General features: G+C 42.5%; 1 long non-coding RNA gene across 3 annotated transcripts in view; it reads right to left on the reverse strand.

The window, feature by feature from the left end:
• Window positions 1–27,446, reverse strand: part of LOC148138642 (uncharacterized) — a 233,465-nt gene that overhangs the window by 23,263 nt on the left and 182,756 nt on the right. Inside the window, exons 1-3 of one of the 3 annotated variants that reach the window (XR_015753801.1) lie at window positions 11,855–11,979; window positions 9,547–9,623; window positions 1,523–1,634 (exon numbers count right to left, since the gene is read on the reverse strand). This is a non-coding gene — a long non-coding RNA (uncharacterized LOC148138642). Of the gene's footprint in view, window positions 1–1,522; window positions 1,635–9,546; window positions 9,624–11,854; window positions 11,980–27,446 lie in introns of those variants that run through there. The other 2 variants (XR_015753802.1, XR_015753803.1) reach the window with 2 other exon arrangements.

The raw sequence follows: 27,446 nt of genomic DNA on the forward strand, positions 1-27,446 counted from the left end.
TACTATGCTATGTCAGAGTTCCACCTACAATACATGCCAACTGTGCAAACATGTGATTCAAGCAAATGATTCTGCCTCAAAATCTATCAGTAGTTCTCAGTATCATCCAGGGATACATCCTTCAGGCAGTGCATCCAGCACAGGAAGTCAATGGCAGCTTCTGAGATCAGTCCAGCCCCTTGAGAGCAGTCAGTCATCCACGCAGGATGGTCAGGCTCAAATGGTCAGTCGCTGTACTGTCTGGGGAGCAGGCCATGGTCCAGTGAGACTAGTCTGAGGACTCATGAATCTACAGTGGTAGAGCCAAACAGGGATCTGATCATTTATTGTTCTGAGCTCAAGAGGGTTAGATGGTGAGTCATAGGCACTCTTGCAGTTCTATCCACTAATTGTCAAGAAATACTGTTGTAGAGGGAACCAGGGAAACTCAATTTGGGGATTAGAAGCAGAATGCTGGGAAGCAGAAGGGATTGCAAGTGTGAACGGGGCACACCTCATTAGATAAGGAGGGTGGATGGTATAACATTGATGGAAAGGATGATGCATTGGGTGGGGTGTCAATGACAGTCAGCCTAGCCCTGGCTTCAGTGAGAGGCAGTACACTACTAAATCTAGCATGTTTAATCATTATGCCTGAGGCTGGGAGTAAAGTTGGCAAATAATGATTGAGTTGACTTGAGTCAGGCTTTGGGGAAGCTCAGAGCCCAGGAAAAGTTTGTCTGGAGCAACAAAAATAACTAAAATATGATAAATCTTTTTGACTCCATCCCTATCCCATCAGTGTTCAGATATGATTTTAAAGACTACCTTTTCAAGTCAGGGTTAGTATTTTCAATAAAAGGAAACGATCATAGATATAGAACTTGGCCAAAATGTGCTCCAGATAGATCCTCGCTTTCTCTTCAGGTACCATGCCTTCAAGGAGCACTGGAAACTGTCAACTTCCAGTATACTGGCCTGTGATTATGTTTGGCAAACTATTGCATCCTTTTATCAGTCTTTCATTTCCTTCTGCTGGATGGCTGACCAGAAATCCCTCCTGCTCCTATCACCTGCTATTAGGTGTACTGGAAGATTTATAGATTCATAATCAACCTGTTTGACAATGTTTTGAAGAAGCCTTCATAGCTATCAAATCTTGAACTGGACTTGAACCCAGAGCTAGGGAGCTTACCATTGCACCAATCCTACACTTATATAGTCTAAGGAAGCCAAATCTGCCCTGGAAATCTACAAAGGGAAACAGCAAATGTGATTGCTCACATTCTTAGAGGGAATGGAGACTGTGAGGTCTGCAGATGCTGGAGATCAGAGTTGAGTGCGTACTGCTAGAAAAGCAGCATCCGAGGAGCAGGAAAATTGACGTTTCAGGAATTCCTGATGAAAGGCTCCAGCCCAAAACATCAATTCTCCTGCTCCTCGGTTGCTGCCTGACCTGCTGTGCTTTTCCAGCATCACACACTCAACACGGAATACCTGAAATGGTTGTGCCAAAACGCTGAAGAGAAATTAATGTACTTACAGTTAATTAAAGGTTTTGGATGACTGAGCTTGGACCGTGAGATCAGGCAGTGATTCTAGACCTCCTTTGGGCCATTTCACCCACTCGATGTTGTCTGTAGATTCTTTCCTTCCTTAGAAATCACCAATATTGAGGCATGTAAATAATTTAAAAAAAAAGATATCCATTAATTTTGAACCAGCAATATCTCTAAATACCATGCACAGTAATTTTGTATTTAGCCTTAGTATGTAATAAACAGAAGCCTAAGCTTGAAGACAATTCCTAAACTCACCTCCATTAGGATATCTTGAATCTAAACTCTCAGATGTGGACATGAAACCACACAACAAAATAAACTCAGAAACAAAAACAGGAATTGCTGGGAAAACTTAGCCGGTCTAGAAGCATGGGTGGAGAGAAAGAAAAGTTAACATTTTGGGCCCTTCTTCAGGACAAAATTAATGCAGAACTGTTAGCTAAAAAAATACGAAAAACCTTTAGCTGAGTTGCAGACATTTAGGAAGTTGAAATAGTTATGACAGAGAGCAAGTTCAGCTGCCTAACTAAGAAACATTTTTTACAATTTTAACAACGGAAAGTGTGGTCGTGAGCATTGTCGGCTCCTGACAAATGGTCGAAGAAAATAGGGAGAAAACAAATATATTGAATAATTATTTTGCTTCGGTATTTTCAATAGAGCAAAAGGCCAGCATGTCAACAATCTTAAGGAAACAAATCTTTAATGGGAGTATCACCAAAAAAATTAGAGTAAATGAAATAGCGATACTGAATCAAGTAACAGAAGAATGATGGTTCCCAAAGTCAGATAGTTTCCTGCCAGGGTTCTAAAGAAAGTAAAGGAGAACATTGCAGATGCCTTCATGATAATCTTTTGACTTGAAAATCATTCCTTTCAATTGGAAAATTGTGCACGTCTTTTGCTGTTTAAGAAAGGTGATAGAGAGAAACCTTTACCAGCTGTTCAAACATTCTTACGGTCAGTAAATGAGTATAGGATAGCTGAATGAACAGGTTGAAAATATTCGGCTGTTCAGAGAACCAGAATGGATTTGAAAAGGATATGTCATACCTAAAAAAACTGAACAAACGTTTTGAAGGGGTGATTAAACCATTGGGCAGAGGAATAACTGTGGATGTCTTTTATCTGGACTTCCAGGAGGTATTTGACAAAGGCTCTAATAAAAGAATGAAACTTTAAAATTGAGGATAAATTGTTGATCATTTAGGAAATTGGCTGAATACTATGCCTCTCTGAACATAGGATTATTCCCAAGGGACTGGAGGATTGGAAATGTGACACTATTGTTTAAGAAAGGGGTAAAAGATAACCCAGTTAGATGTCAACAGTGGGGAAACTAATACAGGATAGGGAATATATACACTTAAATAAAAATAAGTTAATACTTGACAATCAACATGGCTTTGTTCTCGGAACGTCACATCTGACAAATTTGCTTGAGTTCTTTGATGAAGTGACAGAGGCAGTGGATATAGGTAGTACAATGAAAGCTTTTGATATGGTGCCACATGACAGATTGATTGGCGATTTAGAAATGTTTGGGATAGGTGGGTCCTTGGCAGCATGGATTAGAAGTTAGCTAAAAGATAGGAAACAGAGGGTATGTATAGATTGGCATTTCTCAGATTGGAGCTGAGCCGAAAGTGGTGTTCCCCAGGGATCAGTGTTGGGAGCCTTGCTTTTTCTGATTTATATGAGTGATTTGGAGATGGGCATTGAGGGCAAAATCTTTAAATTTGCAGGTGATACTAAGCTAGGGAGAATAGTGAATCGTGAGGATGACACTGAGCAACTTCAGAGGGGCATTGTCAAGTTGGCCAAATGGTTAGACACTTGGCAGGTGAAATTCAATGCAAAAACATATGAGGGCATTGCATTTTGGTCAAAGAAATATGGAGTGACAATATGGATTCAATAGTACAACTTTGAGGAGAGTGCAGGAGCAAAGGGACCTCGGGATTCATGTGCATAATTCTCTGAAGGTGGCCAAGCAGCTTGAAACAGTTAAGTTAGCTTCTAGGATCCTTAGGTTTACAAATAGAGGCACAGAGTGTGAAAGCAAAGACGTGGTGCCACACCTCTACAAATCATTGGTCAGACCACATTTGGAGTACTAGAATGAATTCTGGGCATCTTTTTTCAGAAAGAATGTTAAAGCCCTGCAGAGAGTGCAAAGGCAATATATACTACAATAAATACCAGGAATCATGACTTTTAGATATAAGGAAAGAATAGGGAAATAGGTCCTACTCTCCTTGGAGCAGAGAAGATTAAGAAGTGACTTTACTGAGGTGTGCGTATGTATGAACAATTTTGACAGGGTAAAGAAGGGTATTCTGTTTCCACTGGTTTGTTTGTCTGTAACAAGGGGTCACAAGTTCTAGATTGTCAGCAAGTCAGCTAGAAGTGAGATAAGGAGAAACTCTTTACTTCAAGAACTGTTAGGATTTGGAATGCAGTGCCTGGGGAGAGTGTTGGAGGTGGATTCTCTACGGGGGTGGGATATATATTTGAAAGTGATGAATTTACAGGGCTACAGACGTAGGGCTAGGTAGCTTTCAGGAGCCGATAAAGACTCAGGGTATGGGTGGGGTTGTGTGGCATGAAGATCAGGAGCAGATCATTAAAGTATCATCAACAGGTAGAGAAAATATTCACAAAATGCCAATGGAATACAGACTTTTGTATCTAGGGGAACTGAATATATAGAATTAGAAGTAATTCTTTAGTTATATAAAGTCCTGGTTAGACCACAGCTGGAGTATTAGTAGCAATTATGTGCACCACACATAAAGAGGATCTACTTTCTTTGGAGAGCATGCAGAGTGGATTTACCGTAATGAGAGTGGGACTCCAAGGGTTAATTTGTGTGAAGGAATTATACAAACAAGGACTGCACTCACTTGGGTTATATTCTGTGGAATTTAGAAAATCAAGAGGTGAAGTGATCAAAGTATTTAAGACGGTAAAGGAAACACAAAAGGTGCAATGCTATTTCCACTAGTTGAGGAGTGAAGAACCAGGGGGAATGGTTTAAAAATTAGAGTCTGACCTTTCAGCAGGGAAGTTAGCAAATAATTTTCCACTGAAAGGCCAGTAGAGGTTTGGAATTCTTAAGCACCACATCAATTGTTATTTGTAAAACACAGACTGATAGACATTTGTTAACCAAAGATATGATGGGATATGGGACCAAGATAAGTATAGGGAGTTAGGTTATCTTTCAACCTTAATTTTAGTGAATGATGAGACATAGGAACCTAGGAGCAGGAGTAGGCCATTCAGCCTGTTCTGCATTGCACATATATAATGGCTAACCATCTACTTCAATGCCTCTTTTCTTTACCATCTCCACATCCCTTTACATCATCAGTATTTGTAAATCTGTCAATCTCTACATTAAACATACTCAATGCCTAAGCTTCCATAGCTCTCTGGAGTAGAGAGTTCCTTAGGTTCACAACCCTCTGAGTAAAAAAAGCAATTTTTCACCTCAGAACTAAGTGACTTCTTATGATTTTGAAATTGCATCCCCTAGTTCTATACTCCCAGACGAAACATTCAACCTGCATCTATCCTATTCTATTGTGGTTTTTGTTAGTTTAAAACAGATCACCTCTCATCCTTCAAAGTGTTAGAAAATACAGGCAAAGGTTTACCAGGACAGTCCAGCCATCCTGGAAACAAGACTGGAGAACATCTGTTGTATTTTCTTTATGACAATAAGATATGATTTTTAATATAAGGAGACTAAAACTGCACACAATGTTTTACGTGCAGTCTATCCAAACTCCTTTATAATTGACACAAGGCTTTACTACTCCAGCCCTTAAAATATTTTAATGATAAAAGCTAACGTTCCATTTGTCTTCCTAATTGTCTGCTACATTTTCACATTAGGCTTCAGTAATATATTAACTAAGCCATCAGGCCACTGTACATCAACTGTTCTAACCTCTTTTGAAACTTTATTGCTGGAACAGCACAGCAGGTCAGGCAGCATCCAGGGAACAGGAGATTCGACGTTTCAGGCACAGGCCCTTCTTCAGGAATGGCCTGTGCCCGAAACGTCGAATCTCCTGTTCCCTGGATGCTGCCTGACCTGCTGTGCTGTTCCAGCAATAAAGTTTCAACTTTGATCTCCAGCATCTGCAGACCTCACTTTCTCCTGTTCTAACCTCTTACCATCTGAGAAACACTCTGTTCATCTGTTTGTCCGAGCAAGGTGGTTAACTTCACATTTTTCCAAATTACGTTCTATGCACTCAGGTCTTGCCTATTCAGTAAGTCTGTTCAAATTCTCTTGGGGCTGCTTTGAATCTTCCTCTCAGCAAATATTCCTGCCTCGCTTTACGTCACCAGTAAACTTGGATCTTTCACATTTAGTCACCAAATCCAAAGCACTCCTGTAATACTGTAAACAGCTGTGATGCATGTACTGTTCTATACGGCATCCCACTAATCATAGCCTACCGTTGCGAGAATGGTCCATTTGTTCCTACTTTCTGTTTTCTGTCTGTTAGCCAATCCTTAGTCCTTGCCAGTACATTTTCTCCTAACCTACCTGCTTTAATTTTGCTAACTCATCTCTTGTGGGGAACTTTAGCAAAATCCTTCAGAAAATCCAAGTAAACTCCATCCACCGATCTTAACACAATCCTCAAAAACATCCAACAGATTTTTAAAATATGATTTCCTATTTATGAATCTGGATGTGGGTACAATTACAATGTATAAAAGACATTTTGATAAGTACATGAATAGGAAAGGTCTGGAGGGATATGGGTCAGGAGCAGGCATGTGGGACTAGTTTAGTTGGGGATTATGGTTCTTGAAGATTCGCAGACAGCAAATATCACTCCACTATTTAAGAAAGGAGGGAGAGAGAAAAATACAATGAATTATAGATCCGTTAGTCTTACATTAGTAGGAAGGAAAATGGTATAATCTATTATAAAAGATAAGACAACTGGATACAGACATAGAGACATACAGCATGGAAACAGACCCTTTGGACTAACAAGTCCATCCTACCATTTGAAAATAAACCAAATCCTGAGTAAATCTGTATATTTAATTTGTTTGCTACTTAATAGACAAAATGTAAGTATTTACATGGGATATGCTTATTGGCATGAGCCATAAATATCTTACTTTGACTGGGCTTTGTGTTGAACAGTTATTTTGGGAAGCTTTTTGCCAGGAGTATGAATAATCAGACATACAAATTAGGAGTAGGCGAAGGCCATTCAGCCCCTCAAGCCTGCTCTGCATTTAATAAAATCATAGTTGATCTGGTTACAAACTCCGTTTGCTCAGCAAGAAACTATCTACTTCCACCTTAAAAATATTCAAAAACTCTGTTTCCACCACCTTTTTAGGAAAAGCGTTCCAATGATCCTGAGATTGTTTCTTTTTGTCTAATGACCATTTCAAAATGGGCAATCTCTGAGTTCATAAGAAATGGCCCCTTTATGTCTATGGTTCTCTTATGTCACCATAAGACAAAATACTTTCTCCACGTCTACCCTTTAAGCTTGAACAATATGTGCTGCCCATTGGAACTGGATTTGAGTGATTAGCGCTATGAAGTGGGACATGTTGGCTTGGGAGATGTCCTGCTGTTGGACCATCTTTCGTGCCACCAGATTTGGAGGACCTTTTAAAGGTAGCGCTAGTGGTGTATCTCGTCTGCTTCAGGTTCCTGCTTTGTAGATTGTTCAAGTCTCCAAAGCAAGTCAGAGTGTGGAGATCTACTACCTGGTAACTCATGACATTAGTCTAAGGTTTGAGATGCTGGTCCTCCAGGATTTGTTTCCTTATGGAGAATCATCCACATCTTTCAAAATGTCATATTGCCTCACAGTAGTCTCTTACCATCTAAAATAGGAAGATCCATTCAGGAAGGCTAGCATTTACTGCTTATCCTGAGATTTCCTTGAGAAAGTGTTACTGACCTGCATTCTTGAACTGCAGCAATCCATTTGCAGTAACTAGACCCACAATAGTGTGTGGGAGTTCCAGGATTTTGATCTTGCAACAGGAACAGCAATCAATTTCCAAGTCTGGATAGTGAATGTTATGGAGGGGAATTTGCAGTTGGTATGTTGTTCCAAATTACGTAGCCCTTCTCCCTCTAGATGGTACATAAGTTTGGAAGCTACGGTCTCAGAAGACTTGAAGAATTTCTGCAGTTCATCTTGTGATTGGCACACACTGCTGCTACTGTGCATTGGTGGTGAAGGACTTGAATATTTGTGGATGTGTTGTCAATAATGTGGGCTGATTTGTACTGGTTGATTTCAAGCCTCTTGAATGTTATTCGAGCTGCACTCATCGAGTCAAGCTGAGAATATGTCATCACACTCCTGACTTGTGACTTGTAGGTGGTAAACAGAATTTGAGGAGTCAGAAGGTGACTTACTCACTGCAGGAGTTTTGGCCTCTGACATGCTATTGTAGACACAATGTTCATATGGCTCAGAATATTCAGTTTCTTGTAAATGATAACACGTGGGATATCAATAGCTGGGGATTCAGTGATGGTAATGCCATTGAATACCAAAGAGCGGTGGTCAGATTCTCTATCATTGGGGATGGTCATTGCTGGGCACTTGTATCATGTGCATGTTACTTGCCACATGAGATTCCAAAGCCTAAATATCATTGTGGTCTTGTTGCATTTGGGCACAGAATGCTTCGGTATCAGAGAAGTCAAGAATGGTGATTGTCACTCGTCAATTAATCAATCAATTACGCAATCAACAGTGAACATTCCAACTTCTGACCTTATGATGGAGGGAAGATTATTGATGAAGCAGCTGAAATTAGTTGGGTCTCAGACACTACCATGAGGAACTTAGGCAAAGATGTCACGGAGTTGACCTTCTACAACCGCAACCATCTTCCTATGTGCCAAGTATGACTCCAAATAGTGGAGAGTTTCCTCTAAACGTCAGGAGCTGGGTGGCCCTGAGGAAAGTCAACTTGAACATCAGTGAGACGATTGGTGCCAAGCAAGTGCTGCTTAAGAGCACAGTCACTGAACCCTTCCATGATGACTGGAAGAAACTGATGGGGCAGTAAATGGCTTAATTGGATTTGTTCCTGCTTTTGGCTAATTTTCAAAATTGTCAGGTCGATGCAATATATTCTTGAAGCAGTTTATATAGGGTCTCTGCTAGTTCTGGAGCATAAGTTTTCAGGACTATTGCCGATATGTTGCCCATAGTCTCTGCAGTATCCAGCATCTCCAACCAGATGGAATGAATTGAACTGGCTGAAGACTGGTATCTGTGATGCTGGGGACCTCTGGAAGGTGTCACAATGGATCATCTACTCAGCACTTTGGGCCATAGAAACTGCAGCTGTATCTTCTGCACTGATGTGCTAGACTCCCCAAAATTGAAGATTGTTATACTTGTGGAACTCCTCTTCCAGTGAATTGTTTAATTGCCTAATACCCTTCATGACTGGATGAGGCAGGACTGCAGAGCTTCGATCTGATCCAATGGTTGTCATTCTCTCATTTGCTGTTGACAACTCATTTATGGTATGACTGACACAACTTTTGATATGTCCTGCTGCCGTTAACAGTTGACTGTGTTGCTGTCAGTTTGGAGTCACATGTGGGCCAAACCAAGTAAGAATACCAAAATTCCCTCTGTAAAGGACATTAGTGAACCAGATGGGTTTTTACAACCATTGACAATAGTTCTAGAATCATCATTAGACTTTTCATTCCAGATTTTTTTTTCAGAACTTTAAATTCCATTACCTGCTGTGATTTGGAGATGCTGGTTTTGGACTGGGGTATACCAAGTTAAAAATCACGCAACATCGGGTTATAGTCCAACAGGTTTAATTGGAAGCACTAGCTTTCAGAGCACTGCTCCTTCATCAGGTGGTTAGGAGTAACGCTCTGAAAGCTAGAGCTTCCAATTAAACCTGTTGGACTATAACCCAGTGTTGGGGATTTGAAAGCAGGCCCTCAGAACATTACCTGGATTACTGATGCAGCTATTGTATCATTCCATCACCACCTTCCTCAATCGTTACAGTCACACAGTTTCAGATTACCTGCACATAGAACAAAGAACATTACAGCACAGTACAGGCCCTTCAGCCCTCGATGTTGCGCTGACATGTCATACCAATCTGAAGCCCGTCTAACTTACACTATTCCATGTACGTCTATATGCTTGTCCAATGACGACTTAAATGTACTTAAAGTTGGAGAATCTACTACCGTTGCAGGCAAAGCATTCCATACCCTTACTACTCTCTGAGTAAAGAAACAACCTCTGACATCTGTCCTATATCTAGCACCCCTCAATTTAAAGCTATGCCTCCTCATGCTCGCCGTCACCATACTTGGAAAAAGGGTCTCCCTGTCCACCCTATCTAACCCTCTGATTATCTTATATGTCTGTATTAAGTCACCTCTCAACCTTCTTCTCTCCAATGAAAACAGCCTCAAGTCGCTCAGCCTTTCCTCGTAAGACCTTCCCTCCATACCAGGCACCATCCTAGTAAATCTCCTCTGCACCCTTTCCAAATTTTCCACATACTTCTTATAATGCGGTGACCAGAACTGTACACAATACTCCAAGTGCCGCCGCACCAGAGTTTTGTATAGCTGTAGCATAACCTCATGGTTCTGGAACTCGATCCCTCTATTAATAAAAGCTAAATCACTGTATGCCTTCTTAACAACCCTGTCAACCTGGGTGGCAACTTTCAAGGATCTGTGTACCTGGACACCGAGATCTCTCTGCTCATCGACATTACCAAGAATCTTACCATTAGCCCAGTACTTTGCATTCGTTTACTCCAACCAAAGTGAATCACCTCACACTTGTCTGCATTAAACTCCATTTGCCACCACTCAGCCCAGCTCTGCAGCTTATCTATGTCTCTCTGTAACCTACAAAATCCTTCGTCACTATCCACAACTCCACTGACCTTAGTGTCACCTGCAAATTTACTAACCCACCCTTCTACGCCCTTAAGCAGGTCGTTTATAAAAATGACTAACAGCAGTGGACCCAACACCGATTCTTGCGGTGCACCACTAGTAACTGGACTCCAGGATGAACATTTCCCATCAACCACCACCCTCTGTCTTCTTTCAGCAAGCCAATTACTGATCCAAAGTGCTATATCTCCCGCAATCCCATTCCTCCGCATTTTGTACAATAGCCTACTGTGGAGAACCTTATCAAACACCTTGCTGAAATCCATATACACCACATCAACCGGTTTACTCTCATCTACCTGCTTGGTCACCTTCTCAAAGAACTCAATAAGGTTTGTGAGGCACGACCTACCCTTCACAAAACCGTGCTGACTATCCCTAATCAAAGTATTATTTTCTAGATGATTATAAATCATATCTCTTATAACCTTTTCCAACACTTTACCAACAACTGAAGTAAGGCTCACTGGTCTATGATTACCAGGATTGTCTCTACTCCCCTTCTTGAACAGGGGAACCACATTTGCTTTCCTCCAGTCTTCTGGCACTATTCCTGTAGACAATGACGATTTAAAGATCAATACCAAAGGCTCGGCAATCTCCTCCCTGGCTTCCCAGAGGATCCTAGGATAAATCCCATCCGGCCCAGGGGACTTATCTATTTTCACACTCTGCAGGATTTCTAATACCTCTTCCTTGTGAACCTCAATCCCACCCAGTCTAGTAGCCTGTATCTCAGTATTCTCCTCAACAACATTGTCGTTTTCTAGAGTGAATACTGTCGAAAAATATTCATTTAGTGCTTCCTCTATCTCCTCTGACTCCACACACAACTTCCCACTACTGTCCTTGATTGGCCCTAATCTTACTCTTATCATTCTTTTATTCCTTAAATACCTGTAGAAAGCCTTAGGGTTTACTCTGATCTTATCCGTCAACAACTCCTCATGTCTCCTCCTGGCTCTTCTGAGCTCTCTCTTTAGGTCTTTCCTGGCTACCTTGTAACCCTCAAGCACCCTAACTGAGCCTTCACATCTTATCCTAACATAAGCCTTCTTCTTCCTCTTGACCAGAGATTCCACTTCCTTCGTAAACCACGGCTCCCGCACTCTACAGCTTCCTCCCTGCCTGACAGGTACATACTTATCTGGGACACACAGGAGCTTTTCCTTGAATAAGCTCCACATTTCTAATGTGTTCATCCCCTGCAGTTTCCTTCCCCATCCTATGCTTCCTAAATCTTGTCTAATGGCATCGTAATTGCCTTTTCCCCAGCTGTAACTCTTGCCCCATGATATACACATATCCCTTTCTATCAGTAAAGTAAACATACTTTAAACGTCAACCCCTCTAGATCTGACTCCAGTTGGCATTGATTCAACAAAAGAACGAGGAATATGAGGGAATCAGGGACATTCTTGCCATCTCGAGAAACTGTTTTGCACTTTTGAGTCAAATCATTAGTTAGACAACCTCAGGGTAACAGCTTGGTAGACACGGTCAATGTTGCCAAAAAGTGATACAGCGCTACACTGTGGCAAATTACAAACCCTTTCACAGCAAGTATCTGTGGGACGTATTCCAGTTGAATTGTATGATTTACAATCTCTTCCTGGCACTTGAAGCATCAGTCAGTCTGGAGCCCTTGCTCGGAAGCTCTCATGACTCAAGAATCTCCCCCGTGACATTTGGCAAGGCCAATTTCCAAGAAGAATGAAGAAATGGCTAATGGCCTCCTCCTCAGGACACTGAAGAGGACAGCAGCCCAACCCCTCAGGACTTCTCGCCAGGCAGCAGGGGCTCCTTTATCTCTTTGGATGATAACAAACCACAAAAACTAATGTCAAATTGCCCTGACCCCTGTGATAGCATATTGTTACCACTGTGTCCATAATATACTGATCATTTCAATGATTTCCTCTGTGTGACAAAACTGTACCACAGTTTGACAATATATGCAAAGTCATTTCAACCATGGAATGTAAGGGGGGGGGGGTGATGGGGACTCACAGAGCACTCTCTGGGGCATATTTAAAATCAACTAGGCAAAGGTAAGGACTGCAGATGCTGGAAACCAGAGTTTAGATCAGAGTGATGCTGGAAAAGCACAGCAGGTCAGGCAGCATCTGAGGAACAGGAAAATCAATGTTTTGGGCAAAAGCCTATTCCTGATGAAGGGCTTTTGCCCGAAATGTCAATTTTCCTGCTCCTCGGATGCTGCCTGACCTGCTGTGCTTTTCCAGCACCACTCTGATCTAAACCCCCATATTTAAAAGCAGGCGAAACAACATGTGATACCTGCAGACTCTTTATAACTTGAAGGGGACCCACACATAACCCTGCATTTCCTATGGTTAATTTACCCAACCTACACATCCCTGGACACTACGTGCAAATTTGCATGGCCAATCCTTCCATCTTAATGTCTCTCTCCATTCCTGCTAAGTTGACATCTAATTGCAATAGCTGCTGGTTCAGCTCATTCAGGTCACTCAATACCTTGGCTCCAGCTTGCCAAACCTGGTCAAAACCATCACTTGAAAGTGTGTGTGTGTGTGTGTGTCTGTGTCTGTGTGTGTGTGTGTGTGTGTATGTGTATTCATTGTTTTATTACTCATTGTAACAGTGACTCGCGGTTTCATCATTGAATCATAATGTGCTATGCCAACCATCTTGAGGAACTTAGGGTTTACATTGCACTAATATATATATGCATTCTTCAACAACACTGTCAGACAGACACAGAAGACTTCCAGGTGAAAAGGGAGCAGTTATAGACTATTGAAAGAAAGAAACATGCAAATGAGAGAGATTGCTGTGGCAACTGTTAAAACTGTAGAGAGGCACATGGAAATAATTGGGGTAAAGGCTACTTAGAGATAAGGAACAAAGACAGAAATGCAGAGCAAAGGGGATAGAATATTAAATACAAAGGGAAAGAGGAACTGAGAAGCGTGGAAAAAAAATCAAGAGTACCAGATGCAGAGTTGAGGAACAAAGAATGTGACAGAGTAATTAAGACATGGGAAGGAATGAACCTTAATTTCTTCACTGAATAAAATATAAATTAAGTCAGCACTGCTGTCTCACAGCATTGAGGTGGTTTGATTCCACCCTTGGGCAACTGTCTGTGTGGAGTCTACACATTCTCCTCATGTCTGTGTGGGTTTCCTCTTGGTGCGCTGGTTCCCTCCCACAATCCAAAGATGTGCTGGTTTGGTGGATTGGCCATGCTAATTTGCACATAGTGTCCAGGGATGTGTAGGTTGGATAAATTAGCCATGGGAAATGTAGGCTTATTGGGTCAAGTCTGGATTGGATGCTCTTTGGAAGATCAGTATGGACTTGTTGGGCCAAATGGCCTGCTTCCTCACTGTTGGGATTCTATGATTCAATGAAAATAGGAATGTCAATTTGGAAAGAGTCGGTGAGAAACCAAAGAGAGAAAGAGATAAAGAATGGGAGAAAATATAAACTTTTAGTTCATTTTTCCTCCACTAAACTTAAGTTCAAGACCCCTTCTAGAGTTTGTGACTAATTCAAAGATATCATTAGGAGTTATTAAAGTTCCCTTGGGATCCTAGGTGAGATATAACCTTTCCTTCATTTATTTTTTTCTTGTTAGAACTAAACATTCTTCAATTCCCAAATATCTTCTTCACAGGCCAAATTCATATTCACAAGGTCTCAAGAGTCAAAACGACCCCATTATAGATTGAAGACATGAATTCGACATTCATACATTGACCTGATTGTACCCTCAAATCCACATTCCCACCTATTCCCAGTAACATCTGCCTCCCATGTTCGTCAAGAGTCTAATTACTTCTGCTTCAAAAATTCTTCTCATTACCATCTTAAACAGAGAGGCCCTTACCTTTAGAATGTGGCTCAAAGTTTTAGACTCTCCCACAGGGAGAAGGGACTCAATGAAGCAAGGGTAAGTAGCACACAGTCCTTTATTTGACATAATGATCCAATCAAACTCTACAAGTTTGCTTAGGCTCGGTTTTGGAAAGAAAATTGGCAATGCACTTGGAAGCTTGCTTAAATCTAGATGCTAAAAGCCCATCCAAAATTGGGCCTCATGTCTCACCAGTGTAGTTCCTGTGAATTTCAGATACCAATACACTGTCCACAGCTGCTTGACACTGAGCAATTTTTCTGAAGAAGGGCTTATGCCCGAAACGTCGATTCTCCTGTTCCCTGGATGCTGCCTGACCTGCTGCGCTTCTCCAGCAACGCATTTTCAGCTCAGATCTCCAGCATCTGCAGACCTCTTTTTTTCCACTGAGCAATTTTAGTTGGTTGCACAGCTGGGCATGCCCAATAGAGAGAAGAGCAGAGCAGAACAGAAAGGATTGTTTTTATTTCTTTATTCGTGGGATGAGAGCATCGCTGACTAGGTCAGCATTAATGCCCATCCCCCAGGGCAGTTAAGAGTCAACCGCATTGCTGTGGATCTGGAGTCATATGTAGGCCAGACCAAATGAGGATGGGAATTAGCTGCCCTAAAGGACTTTAATGAACCAGATCGGTTTCTCTGATAATTGATAATGGTTTAATAGTTGAAAAATGTGGTGCTGGAAAAACACAGCAGGCCAGGCAGCATCCAAGGAGCAGGAGAATCGACGTTTCAGGCATAAGCCCGAAACGTCAATTCTCCTGCTCCTCGGATGCTGCCTGGCCTGCTGTGTTTTCCAGCACTACATTTTTCAACTCTGGCCTCCAGCATCTGCAGTCCTCACTTTTCTCCAAATGGTTTAATAGTCATCATTAGACTCTTAATTCCAGACTTTTATTGAATTTCCATTCCCCCATCTGCTGTGGTGGAATTCAAACCTGTGTCACCAGTCCGTTACCTGGGTCTCTGGATTAACAGTCCAGCAATAATACCACTCAAGTATCACGTCCCGAGGATAATACCATCGGGCCAAAACCTTCCTGGAGCTGGGCATGAGCCAGGACTCTTAACCCTCCAACATTTGGTGCATTAAAAAGAAGGAAGTTATCTGCAGACTGCCACAGAAAGAACTGCAAGCCTCGAGTGAACATGCCCAACACATATTCAGCTCATCCTGAATTCCTAAATAAATGTTGGGCCTCTCCTTAGAGTATGCAAGCCACTTAGCACACCTTTAAAGTGGAGACCTATCCAATCCTGAGCCAAGATTGTGACTGTTATATTTCACATGTTTCACCTCACAAAATTAGACCTTGCACTACTGCCTTATGTTGGAAACTGGTCACAACAAGTTAGAATTTCTAACCTGCAACCATCCCACACCTCACTCCAAAACTTCCTCCAGTGCCACTTGCTCACCCAATGCTCCCACTCCTCACCCCTTTGCCAAGGCCAAGTGCAGCACTCTGAATAGCTTCCACAACTGCAACTAGCTAGCATGCAGCAGGCCAGGAATTTAACCTGCTATCAGGCTGATTATTCCAGCTCTTAATAACATTTTGTATTTAGCTATTAGGGAAGTTTTACTGAAGTGCAGGAACACTGATGAAAGAAGAACAACAGAGTCATCAGGGGACACAGGAAGCCCACCAAAGGTCTAAATATTCTCAGATACTTAAAGACGTTAGACCTCAGGTCATGGCAAATGCAGTTATTTACAGATGTAAGTCCTCATACTTCAAGTAAACTTTGCAATTTAACCAAGAGTGAAATTGAAGAATTACGGACAGATAATCAAAATATCTCTCAACTGTAAAGAACTATGCGGGTGTGAAGAAAGATGCGAGAGAGAGTTCACTACTCAATAATTATGAAAACATTGCATTCTGATTTGCATTTTGAATGTGGGAAAGAGTTTCTACAAAGGTGTGGTTCAACAGTTGCAGGTTGATATTGCTCCAGAAATCATTGCATAAAATGGTTTAGTGATCACAGTAGAACAGTACAGCTCTCCTCACCTATAAAGCTGATTTTGAATTCAGTCTAGTGTCAGGAAGGTCACTACACAATGGTGGTTAAGCATCGTTGGCAAAAACAAAAAAAAAATAGGAAAAATTCTTGCAGTTTCAAACAAGTCCCCAAAGAACGCAGCTGCCCTTTCTTTGGCAATCTGAACTCTGTGAATTGTGGGGTTGATTATGTGGGAAATAGTGCAAGGGAACACATTCTTCTGAGGTCAAGGCAGCAGAATCAGGCAACACTGCAGAATTTTAACATGAACTCAGGAAGCCTTTGCTTATCATCCAAAGTTTAAATTAAAAAGTAAAAGGCGCAATCGTGAAAAGGAAACTTATTAATTGTCGAAGAATTGTCATTCATCCTCTCCAATAAAGCTTAGGAAGTCATCAAATAAAAAAAAATTATTAATGCATTTTAAATTTCTCATGCAGTAATTCATGAACTGTCTCATCTCTGATTGCAAATAGACTGTGGAAAAGAACAGTTGCACTGTTTAATTGTCTCTTTAGAATGAGTCAGTGTCTAAAAAACAAATGAATGGATATATAGGTATGTTTTTATTTTGGTGGTTAAGATTCCAAGTACAACGTGTATTGCTGTAACGGGAAGATTCAGCTGCTTTAAGCATGAGCGTAGTTCCTGTAGAGAGAGTGCATGACCCGACATACCTAGCTGTAGTTGACACTGGTGATTGACAGAAAAATGAAATAAGTTGATATCTTTCACATGGGAATCGCAGCTTGGAGCAATTTAAAGCAAACGTTTCTTCAAGAACTTGTGGGAAAAGTTAATTGTATTTTTAAAATGCCTTTCTTTCCCAAAGATTGTAAAAACACTATTTATTTATACACATCAAGTGGCAGCTGTATGTTGTAATGATTGAAGTCATGTGACATGTTTTCCCTAAATAGAACCAGGCATTAACAACAAAAGAGAGTATTGCCTCATGAATCCCCCATCTTGCTTTAAGCCTGTTTGGTCACACTGTTCAGAACAACAGGATATTTTTCTGTGGGTCTGTTTCCAGTTAGTGACTAGACCAGTTTGCAGCAACCTTAACTTTCATCTTTATTATAAATGTGTTTAGTTAATGACACACAGAAAGAGTTTTATTTTCAAAATACTCCCAACGATAATCTTTTGCTGGGAATCTGACCTGAACCAATGACATTAGAATAAAGGAAAAATTCACGTTTAACACTCTTTATTTGAGAATTTGCCCATTTAGCTAACATGGCACTGAAATATTAAGTGAAATGAACAATCCAATTATCTAATTAAGTATTTTGAATGTAGGTTTTCCCAGGTTACAGTATAACTGGGCACAAGTTGAACAATTCAGCTTCCACTGTTAGTCAGATTCATTCTCATCAAGTCCCTAGAGTCTAAGAGAGACTAGGTGGTATTATTCTCAGTTGTGCGGTTGTGAATAGGATCTTGAGTAAGGACTCTAACAGTACAGACAGTCAACTTAATGTCATTTCGAGATGAGTTTTAAAATACATGGCCCCAATTTTCTCTTAGGCTAATGCTATTTTCACTGGTGCAAAAGGCTTTCCCACTGTTGGCAGATGTAGAGTCTCCTTTGGCATCATTTGAGCAACTGACATAATTGATGGCGCTGGCACAATGACAGTTGCAAATTAACATCCAAGGCCTTTAAAACGTGATTGTGCCTGAAAGCAATGATTCTCCACATGTGCTTGTTGACAGGGTCCCACAAAGTTAAGTTTGTGCTGGCACCTCTTTGTACTGATCCAGTTGTCTATCCAGTGTTACCATTCACTGAGTATTAGTGGGGATGGCGCACTGAGGTGTGAGGTGGAAGAATTTCGAACATTACTTAAAGCAACAGGAACCTCTTAATGGTTAGGGGAATTCGGCCTTGCCACAGACAATGAGTAAACCTTACAGATGGAAGTAAATGGCTGGAAGAGGTCCATACAGCTCACCCGAATCACAGACTCAGGACCAAAGACCAGGATTAGAGGTAGTTCCCTACTGGAGGTCAATGAGTCAGGAATATCTACCAGAACATGTTTTCAATGGGCCAAGAAGTTCAAGAACACTATAAGAGATGTTAATTTCAGAATATTGATTGATTACTTCTCTGACCATTCCTGTACTATTTGCAGACACACGATTCAAGATATACTCTTTGTCCACTACTCTTTGCTCACCAACTCCATATCCCAAATGCTGTCACAGTCCTTTTCTGAATCTAACTTCGTTTTGATTTTAAAACTGCCCTCCCTGAAGACCTGTTGTCGGGAATTGTCCACTGGGAGCATGACAAACTATGAGGAGAATAATGTCAAGCTTTTAAGAAGACATTGGAGAAATGGGTGGATGGGTGGCAGATGTAGGTTAACATGGAGAAGAGTGATCTGTTACATTTTGGTACAAGGAACATGAGCAGACATCACAGGATAAACAGCACTCTTCCACAGTGTGTGGAGGAGTAAAAGGATCTGGGTGTATATGTGTGTACGTCACAAAGTTTGCAGGTCAGACAGGTGTTGAAGAAGCAGACAGTATTCTAGGCTTCATTAATAGGGAAATAGAGTACAAGAGCAGGGAGTGATGATGAACATATAAAGAACATTGGTTCAACATCAGCTGGAGCAATGTGTACCAGGTCTGGATGCCACACTCTAGGAAGCATTAAAAACGGTGCAGAAGAGGTTTACAAGAATGGTTCAGAGATGAGAAATTTTCAAATCATAAGAGGACTAGGCAGAGATAGATAGGGGAAAAATGTGTTCCTTCTCATTAAAGGATTATCAAACAGAACACATAGTTTGAAGATGTTTTACAATAGAAGCAAATGTGAAGTGAGAAAAATAAAATTCACACAGTCAGTGTTTTAGATACCTGGAAGTGTTGTGAAAGCAGTTCATTTAAAGCCTTGAAGAAGGTATTAGATGATTCTTTAAATAAAAACAAGGTGCATTGTTATGGGGAAAAGGAAGAAATTTGGCATCATGTCATAATGCTCACTAAACAGGTACAGACATGATAGGCTGAATGGCTTCCTGCTGCACTGTGATTCTGATAGAAATCCCACATTTTTTGCATGAGTACTCATCAACACAATCCAGGTGGAATCAGGCAAACAAGTTCAAAAAATATTTGGAAGTTATATCTGCATTTCTCATATTGTTTCACTTTTGAGAATCAGACCATCCCAAACCACAAAACCCGTCTTGACTTTGTGAGATTCATTGCACTGATTCTGGAAGGTTCCCGATCTGACTGAATTTTCAGGCAGGCTTGAGGGGCTGAATGGTTTATTTTTGTTCCTGTTTCTGATGTCTTCTTGTTGTTCAAAATGTATTAATTTTCATGAAAAAACAGATACATTTTCAAAACATCTTAATATCAATTTTTCTATAAATTACAAACAAATTAACTAGATGCGGATTTGCTTGCTGGAGCTGGAAGGTTCATTTTCAGATCTTTCATCACCATACTAGGTAATAGCTTCAGTGATCCTCCGGACAAAGCATTGCTGTTGGTTCATGCTTTCGATTTAAGCCAAACAGAGACATGCACGAGAATTCCTAGAAGCATGGCATTCCAACCAGAACTCTATCAACAAACACATTGACTTGGACCTGCTTTACCACCCCCTGAGGAAAAGAACAGAAAATGACATCACCATAGGAAATGGCTTCACCACAGGAAATGACATCACCAACCCAAAAACACCCAAACATATAAATAGAAAGCAGGAATCCTCAACAGTGCTTCGTCCAGAGGCTCACTGAAGATGTTACCTAGTATGGTGACGAATCGTCTGAAAATGAATCTTCCAGCTCAGTGAGCAAACCCACATCTAGAACCTCAAACTGAGCTACAAAGCTTCTCAAAACTCGCAAAAACAAATTAACTCGTCACACCAAAGAAATGAATAGATGTAGAGTAAAGGGAAATGTAATTTTACATTAAGCATTGCTATTGAACATGTGCAAAGTGATGTTAGACCAATAAGTCTGAATTGAATAGGCTTTATTATCATGTGCACTCAAATGAGAGCAGTGAACAGTTTGTACTGTTACCTCTCAGCACCACCTTAGGTACAGAGTATCCACGTACAGATACTTTTAAGCGTTGCGACAGATTAAAAAATTATTGTTACAGAGTAAAATAATATATAGGTTAGCATGGTAACAGTGGAAAGCTCCAGAATGATAGTGAAAGTGACCATAAGTACTTTTGTCCCAGTCCGTGCCCACCAACCACAGACCATAAGGCCACGTTGTCTGCATGTGCCGGCCTCTATCCAGGGCTGGATCAGCTGCCACTTATAGACATCAGCCCCGTTCCCTCTGTCGCTAAATTTAGCTTGTTCAATCCACTCCGCCCCCCCCCCCCGGACTCGGCTCACTCAGTCACTCCAGTCTGCCCTGCACCTGGCTCACTCACTCACTCCGCCACTGATCTCAGCTCACTCCATCCCTCCAGAAATCGGCCTGTTCCGTCCATTGCTGGACTCGACTAGCTCCACTCCACTCCGGTCTGCTGCTAGACTTGACCATGCTCAATCCTCGAATTAACTCTCTAATTAGGGCAGAAGGGGTAGGAAGAAGGGGGGAGAAAAGCTTGAAAGAGGAGAAAAAAAATGAAAGGAAAGGGAAAGGGACCAGTGAGCTGGGGGGCACCAACTGGAGCATCTTACTCTGCTGCCATCTTGGAAGAATGGTCTGTTTGGTTCTGATCAAGATATTCTTCCTTACCATCCTCTGTATGTAGTTATCGCCACAGAACTTGTTGCTGTGCACTTTGAAGAGTACAGATCTCACCATACAATGAGGTTTTAAAAATCATTTTTAATTATTTTAAATCAAGCTGCACACAGGCTAAAAGTACATTTTTTGTGATAAACCCATTTTCAGCTGAATTAGACCAAGTTATCACAACTAATTACTTTGAAGGAAACAGTCAAACAATTATATTCAATTATCCTGGCTCATGGAGAATTTTAACATTTGTAATTGTAAAGATCATTTTTTTTCAGCAGATTTTGAATGCAGCCTCCTGATCTACCCATTACTGTACTCACTTTAAAACTCAACTCCTCATACATATCCCTCACTAAATCCTGCTAACCTGCAACATTCTCTTCTTTTCTGAACCACACCCATTGATTTTGAACCCAAAAGCTGCCACTCTCATTTTCAAACTCCGAAATGTCCTTTCTCTATATTATTGCTTTTTGCTCTTCCATTCCTCCCAAAACACTATAACTTTCCAGTTCCGCACTTCGGGACCCACTCACCATTTCTTTCAGCTACTTCGGGGCCACTCCCTTGAATTTTCCAACCCTAAACTCCTCCACCACCCCATTTCTCTGTCCACCTCTAAGTGCCTTCAGCAAACACAACATTTTAGCTAAACATCTAGTAATTTCTCCTCTCTCAGTTTAACTTGACATCCATTTCTTTTGTAACACCTTAAGATGGCTTCTCACAAAGATATGCAACAGTCTGTATTGATAAGCAGTTTTAAATCAACAGAAATAGTTTGTATATCTGGAGGCCAGTTGCTTTCTCTTTCCTGTGCTGGCATTGTGAAAAAGCGAGCAAATTCAACTCGTTCTCTACTTTTTTTCCTTGTCCTTTTTCTCTTTTCAAATAGGTATTCGATTCCTTTTTGGGAAATTGCTACTGAATCTGCTTCCACCTCACCTTCTGTTTGTGCACTCCACTTTTCACGTGGCGAAATGCTCCAAGGTTCTTCACCAATGCAGTATAAATTAAAGCAGTAATGTACAGTCAAGGTCAGGAATATTGAGACAAATACGTCCGAAGAAAAGTCTTCAGTCAGTAGAGAGCTGGAGTAATAGAAAAGAAATCCAAGTGCTTAGGACCTTGACGGCTAAAACCATGCTTACAGAAAGTGAGATTGTGGGGAGACAAAGAGATTTTGCTTTACAGAAAAAGGGTCTCTTTGCCCCTCATATCCACCCTATCTCTTTATTCTAATTCTATTTTCTAACACTTAGCCCGTATGCTATGGTGTTTTAATATGCCATCGGGAAACAATGGAAGCCAAGTGAAAACAGCAAAAGCAGTAAACAATCACAGCAGTATCCCACCCACCCCTTCCCCTCTTCCCCAACTGACCCAAATGTAACAGAGCCTGTGGCAACCATATTGGTCTGTACAGCCACCTATGAGCTCATCCTGACTGGAAGAGAGTCATTCCCATCTGTGAGGGACTGCCAGTTATGACGCTGCTTTAAGTACATATCTAAATACTTCTTCGAGGTTCTGGCGGTTCCTGCCCCTACCATCCTTTCAGGCAGTGTGTTCCAGATACCTACTGCCTTTTGTATGACAAATCATTTTCCTCAAACTACCTCTAATCCTCATCCCTTTACCTTAAAATGTTGATCTGATTATTGACCTTCTACTAAGCGGAAAAACGTTTGCATAACCTAACCTTAACCTTATCCCTAACCCTAACGTTAACACTATCTATGCCAGAGTTGGAGCAACACAAAGTCCTTGGTGGGTTGCAGGACATGGAAGACATTACAGAGATAATACTGATAGATTCTTTGAGGAATTTGAAATGATGGTAAGAATGTTAATGTCGTTACATCGGTGGATCAGGAGCCAATGTAATTCGGCTAGTATTGTATGATATTACATTCTTTTTCCTATTTCATGGGATGATGCAAATTAATACAAATACATATGACAAATGAGTACACAACAACAGTTAAAAAAAAGGCCAAAAAATTGGCACTATTTTAACAGAATTTCTCAAGCAGCCTACGAAAGCAATTAGTGTGGGAGTTGGAAAACCGAGATTGTTGCCCTACTGAGGCTGTGATTAAGTTATATTTCTCAGGCAGAGTAAAGGAATCTTTATGCCTTCAGGAGAGAAGAGCAGAAAATTGATGAGATGAGGATAAAGAGAGCCCCCTGAGTAACTGAGTATTCTAGGGACTGCAACAGCAAAACCCAGAGGGCTGGCAACATGATAAAGAATTCCTACCTACACATGAAATGAGATGGGAAAGACACGAGAGACATCAGATTAAAAAAAAACATATTTTACTTCAGGAAATAGCAAAATATCACAGATAAATTTTATATTGACTTGTAAACTAATGTATGCCAGTAGAGTTATCCACACTATTAAGGTAGGACCCAGAGAGATTATTTTTTCAAATTTTGAAATAGAAGATTGTACAGATTGATGTATGTACTAGTTTATGCATAATATACAGACTGAAATAAATAGATGCTGGCGTTTTGTGGTAATGCTGCTGGATTAGCTGATGCTCTGGAGATATTAGGTTCAAATTCCGCCATGGCAGTTGGTGGAATTTGAATTCAGTTAATCAAATGTGGAATTAAAATTGGTTTAGTAATGGTGACCATGTCAGCTACCCTCAATTGCGGTAGAAACGCAACTGATTCACTCACATCCTTTAGATGACAAAAACTGTCATTCTTACTTGGTCTGGCCTACATGTGATGCCAAACCCACAGCAATGTGGGGTTGACTCTTATCTCCCCCCATGAAATGGCTTCTATAGCAAGCCTATCACTTCAAGGACAATTCAGGGTTGCTGCCAATGCACACCTCCCATGAAAGAATACAGAAAATTGAATAAATTATAAGTGCACAAAATGTCTACAGCTGCATGATAATTTTATTGATCACTGTAACAGAGAAAAATTGAAGACATTGAATATGTTAAAATATATTGAAAGATTATGTAAGTGATATTTTGTTTATTTGAATGATTTGTGGACGATAATGTGTTATTTTATTCTGTTGATAAAATTACTAAAAAATGTCAACTGAAACTTGACGCAGAACATATATTGTGTAGAGTCGGTCTATGAATCAGATGCGGGATCACACAAAGACAACAGAATAGACTAACACAAAGTCCTGCAAAATACATTCGGATAATTTAGAAGAGATCTACCTGAGAATACTTGCAGAAGCATGGAGGAGGATTGATGGCTATCCATCAAGAGACGAGCTGGAGAATTGCTTTGCCAACTGATAATTCTGTAAATGTATTGCCACATTGGAATATATTTGGATGTTATCAGGTTAAACGTTTGGTAAACTGATAAATCAATATATTTTCATCTTGAGCAAAGTGATACATTTTGGTAATGTGACCAAACTGTCCACAGTTGCTGCAGACTTTCAGATGATTTGTGCAATTTAGTGTCTTGTGAATGAAGTGGCAATAGATGAATGCTCTTCCTGCTGGGCAACACAACAGAACATCCTATCTTTACCAAAGACAGAAGCAATTTACTCTATCCTGCTTGTGTCAGTACTTTCCTATTTGAATCTCACAATATCACCTTTGCACACCCAGATGCCATTCTCTCTTACGTTTATATATCCAGTTCTCCATTGAAAGTGCCCAAGATGGCTGCAGATAAGGACGCTCCAGGCAGAGCTCCTCTGCTTCGCCTGTTCCTTTTCCTTTCATTTTTTTCCCATGCTTTTCAGATGATTTTCTGACCCCCCACCCAAAGTTGAACTTTTAACTTCTTACATTTACCCGGAGTGAATGGAGAATGGAGGAGGCACAGGAGATGGGTCTGAGACCAGGCTGGTGTGGGAGATGGGTCTGAGACCAGGCTGGTTAGGAAACGGGTCTGAGAACAGGCTGGTGCGGGAGATGGGTCTGAGACCAGGCTGGTGTAGGAGACGGGCCTGAGACAAGTCTGGTCCGGGAGAAGACTCTGAGACCAGGCTGGTGCGGGAGATGTGTCTGAGAACAGGCTGGTGTAGGAGACGGGCCTGAGACCGGTCTGGTGCGGGAGATGGGTCTCAGACCAGGCTGGTGCTGGAGACAGGCCTGAGACCAGTCTGGTGCAGGAGATGGGTCTGAGACCAGGCTGGTGTAGGAGACGGGCCTGAGACCGGTCTGGTGCGGGAGATGGGTCTCAGACCAGGTTGGTGCTGGAAACGGGTCTGAGACCAGGCTGGTGTAGGAGATGGGTCTGAGACCAGGCTGGTGCTGGAGACTGGTCTGAGACTAGGCTGGTGTAGGAGATGGGACTGAGACCAGGCTGGTTTAGGAGATGGGTCTGAGACCAAGCTGGTTTAGGAGATGGGTCTGAGACCAGGCTGGTGCGGGAGATGGGACTGAGACCAGGCTGGTTTAGGAGATGGGTCTGAAACCAGGCTGGTGTAGGAGATGGGACTGAGACCAAGCTGGTTTAGGAGATGGGTCTGAAACCAGGCTGGTGTAGGAGATGGGACTGAGACCAGGCTGGTGTAGGAGATGGGTCTGAGACCAGGCTGGTTTAGGAGATGGGTCTGAGACCAAGCTGGTTTAGGAGATGGGTCTGAGACCAGGCTGGTGCGGGAGATGGGTCTGAGACCAGGCTGTTGCTGGAGACTGGTCTGAGACCAGGCTGGTGCGGGAGATGTGTCTGAGACCAGGCTGGTGCTGGAGATGGGTTTGACGCCAGTCTGGTGCAGTAGATGGGTCTGAGAACAGGCCGGTGCAGGAGACTGGTCTGAGACCAGGCTGGTGTAGGAGACGGGTCTGAGACCAGGCTGGTGCTGGAGATGGGTCAGAGACCAGGCTGGTGCGGGAGATGAGTCTGAGACCATGCTGGAGCGGGAGATGTGTCTGAGACCAGGCTGGTGCGGGAGATGTGTCTGAGACACAGGCTGATGCTGGAGACGGGCCTGAGACCAGGCTGGTGCAGGAGATGGGTCTGAGACCAGGCAGGTGTAGGAGACGGGTCTGAGACCAGGTTGGTGTAGGAAACGGGTCTGAGACCAGGCTGGTGCTGGAGACTGGACTGAGACAGGCTGGTGTAGGAGATGGGACTGAGACCAGGCTGTTGTCGGAGATGTGTCTGAGACCAGGACGGTGCAGGGGACGGGTCTGAGACCAGGCTGGTGCGGGAGATGGGTCTAAGGCCACGCTGGTGTAGGAAACGGGACTGAGACCAGGCAGGTGCAGGAGACAGGCCTGAGGCCAGGCTAGTGTAGGAGACGGGCCTGAGATGAGGCTGGTTAGGAGACGGATCTGAGACCAGGCTGGTGTAGGAGACGGGTCTGAGAACAGGCTGGTGCGGGAGATGGGTCTGAGACCAGGCTGGTGTAAGAGATGGGTCTGAGACAAGTCTGGTGTGGGAGATGGGTCTGAGGCCAATCTGGTCCGGGAGAAGATTCTGAGACCAGGCTGGTGCGGGAGATGGGTATGAGACCAGGCTGGTGTCGGAGACGGGCCTGAGACGTGGCTGGTGTAGAGGATGGGTCTGAGACCAGGCTGCTGTGGGAGATGGGTCTGAGACCACGCTGGTGTAGGAGACGGGCCTGAGACGTGGCTGGTGTAGAGGATGGGTCTGAGACCAGGCTGCTGTGGGAGATGGGTCTGAGACCACGCTGGTGTAGGAGACGGGCCTGCGACGTGGCTGGTGTAGGAGACGGGTCTGAGACGAGGCTGTTTTTGGAGATGGGTCTGAGATCAGGCTGGTGCAGGAGATGGGCCTGAGACCAGTCTGGTGCAGGAATTGGGTCTGACGCCAGTCTGGTGCAGGAGACTGGTCTGAGACCAGGCTGGTGTAGGAGACTGGTCTGAGACAAGGCTGGTGTAGGAGACTGGTCTGAGACCAGGCTGATGCTGGAGACTGGTCTGAGACCACGCTGGTGTAGGACAGGGGTCTGAGACCAGGCTGGTGCTGGAGACTGGTCTGAGACCACGCTGGTGTAGGACAGGGGTCTGAGACGAGGCTGGTGAAGGAGATGGGTCTGAGACCAGGCTGGTTTAGGAGCTGGGTCTGAAACCAGGCTGGTTTAGGAGATGGGCAGGAGGCCAAGCTGGTGTAGGAAATGGGTCTGAGACCAGGCTGGTGCAGGAGATGGGTCTGAGACCAGGCTGGTGCAGGAGATGGGTCTGAGACCACGCTGGCGCAGGAGACGGGTCTGAGACCAGCCTGGTGAAGGAGACTGGTCTGAGACCAGGCTGGTGTAGGAAACGGGTCTGAGA

The sequence above is a fragment of the Chiloscyllium plagiosum genome, unplaced genomic scaffold (genome assembly GCF_037043375.1).
Source record: "Chiloscyllium plagiosum isolate Xiang-an unplaced genomic scaffold, Cpla_swu_hap1 HiC_scaffold_39, whole genome shotgun sequence".
Taxonomy (NCBI): Eukaryota; Metazoa; Chordata; class Chondrichthyes; order Orectolobiformes; family Hemiscylliidae; genus Chiloscyllium; species Chiloscyllium plagiosum.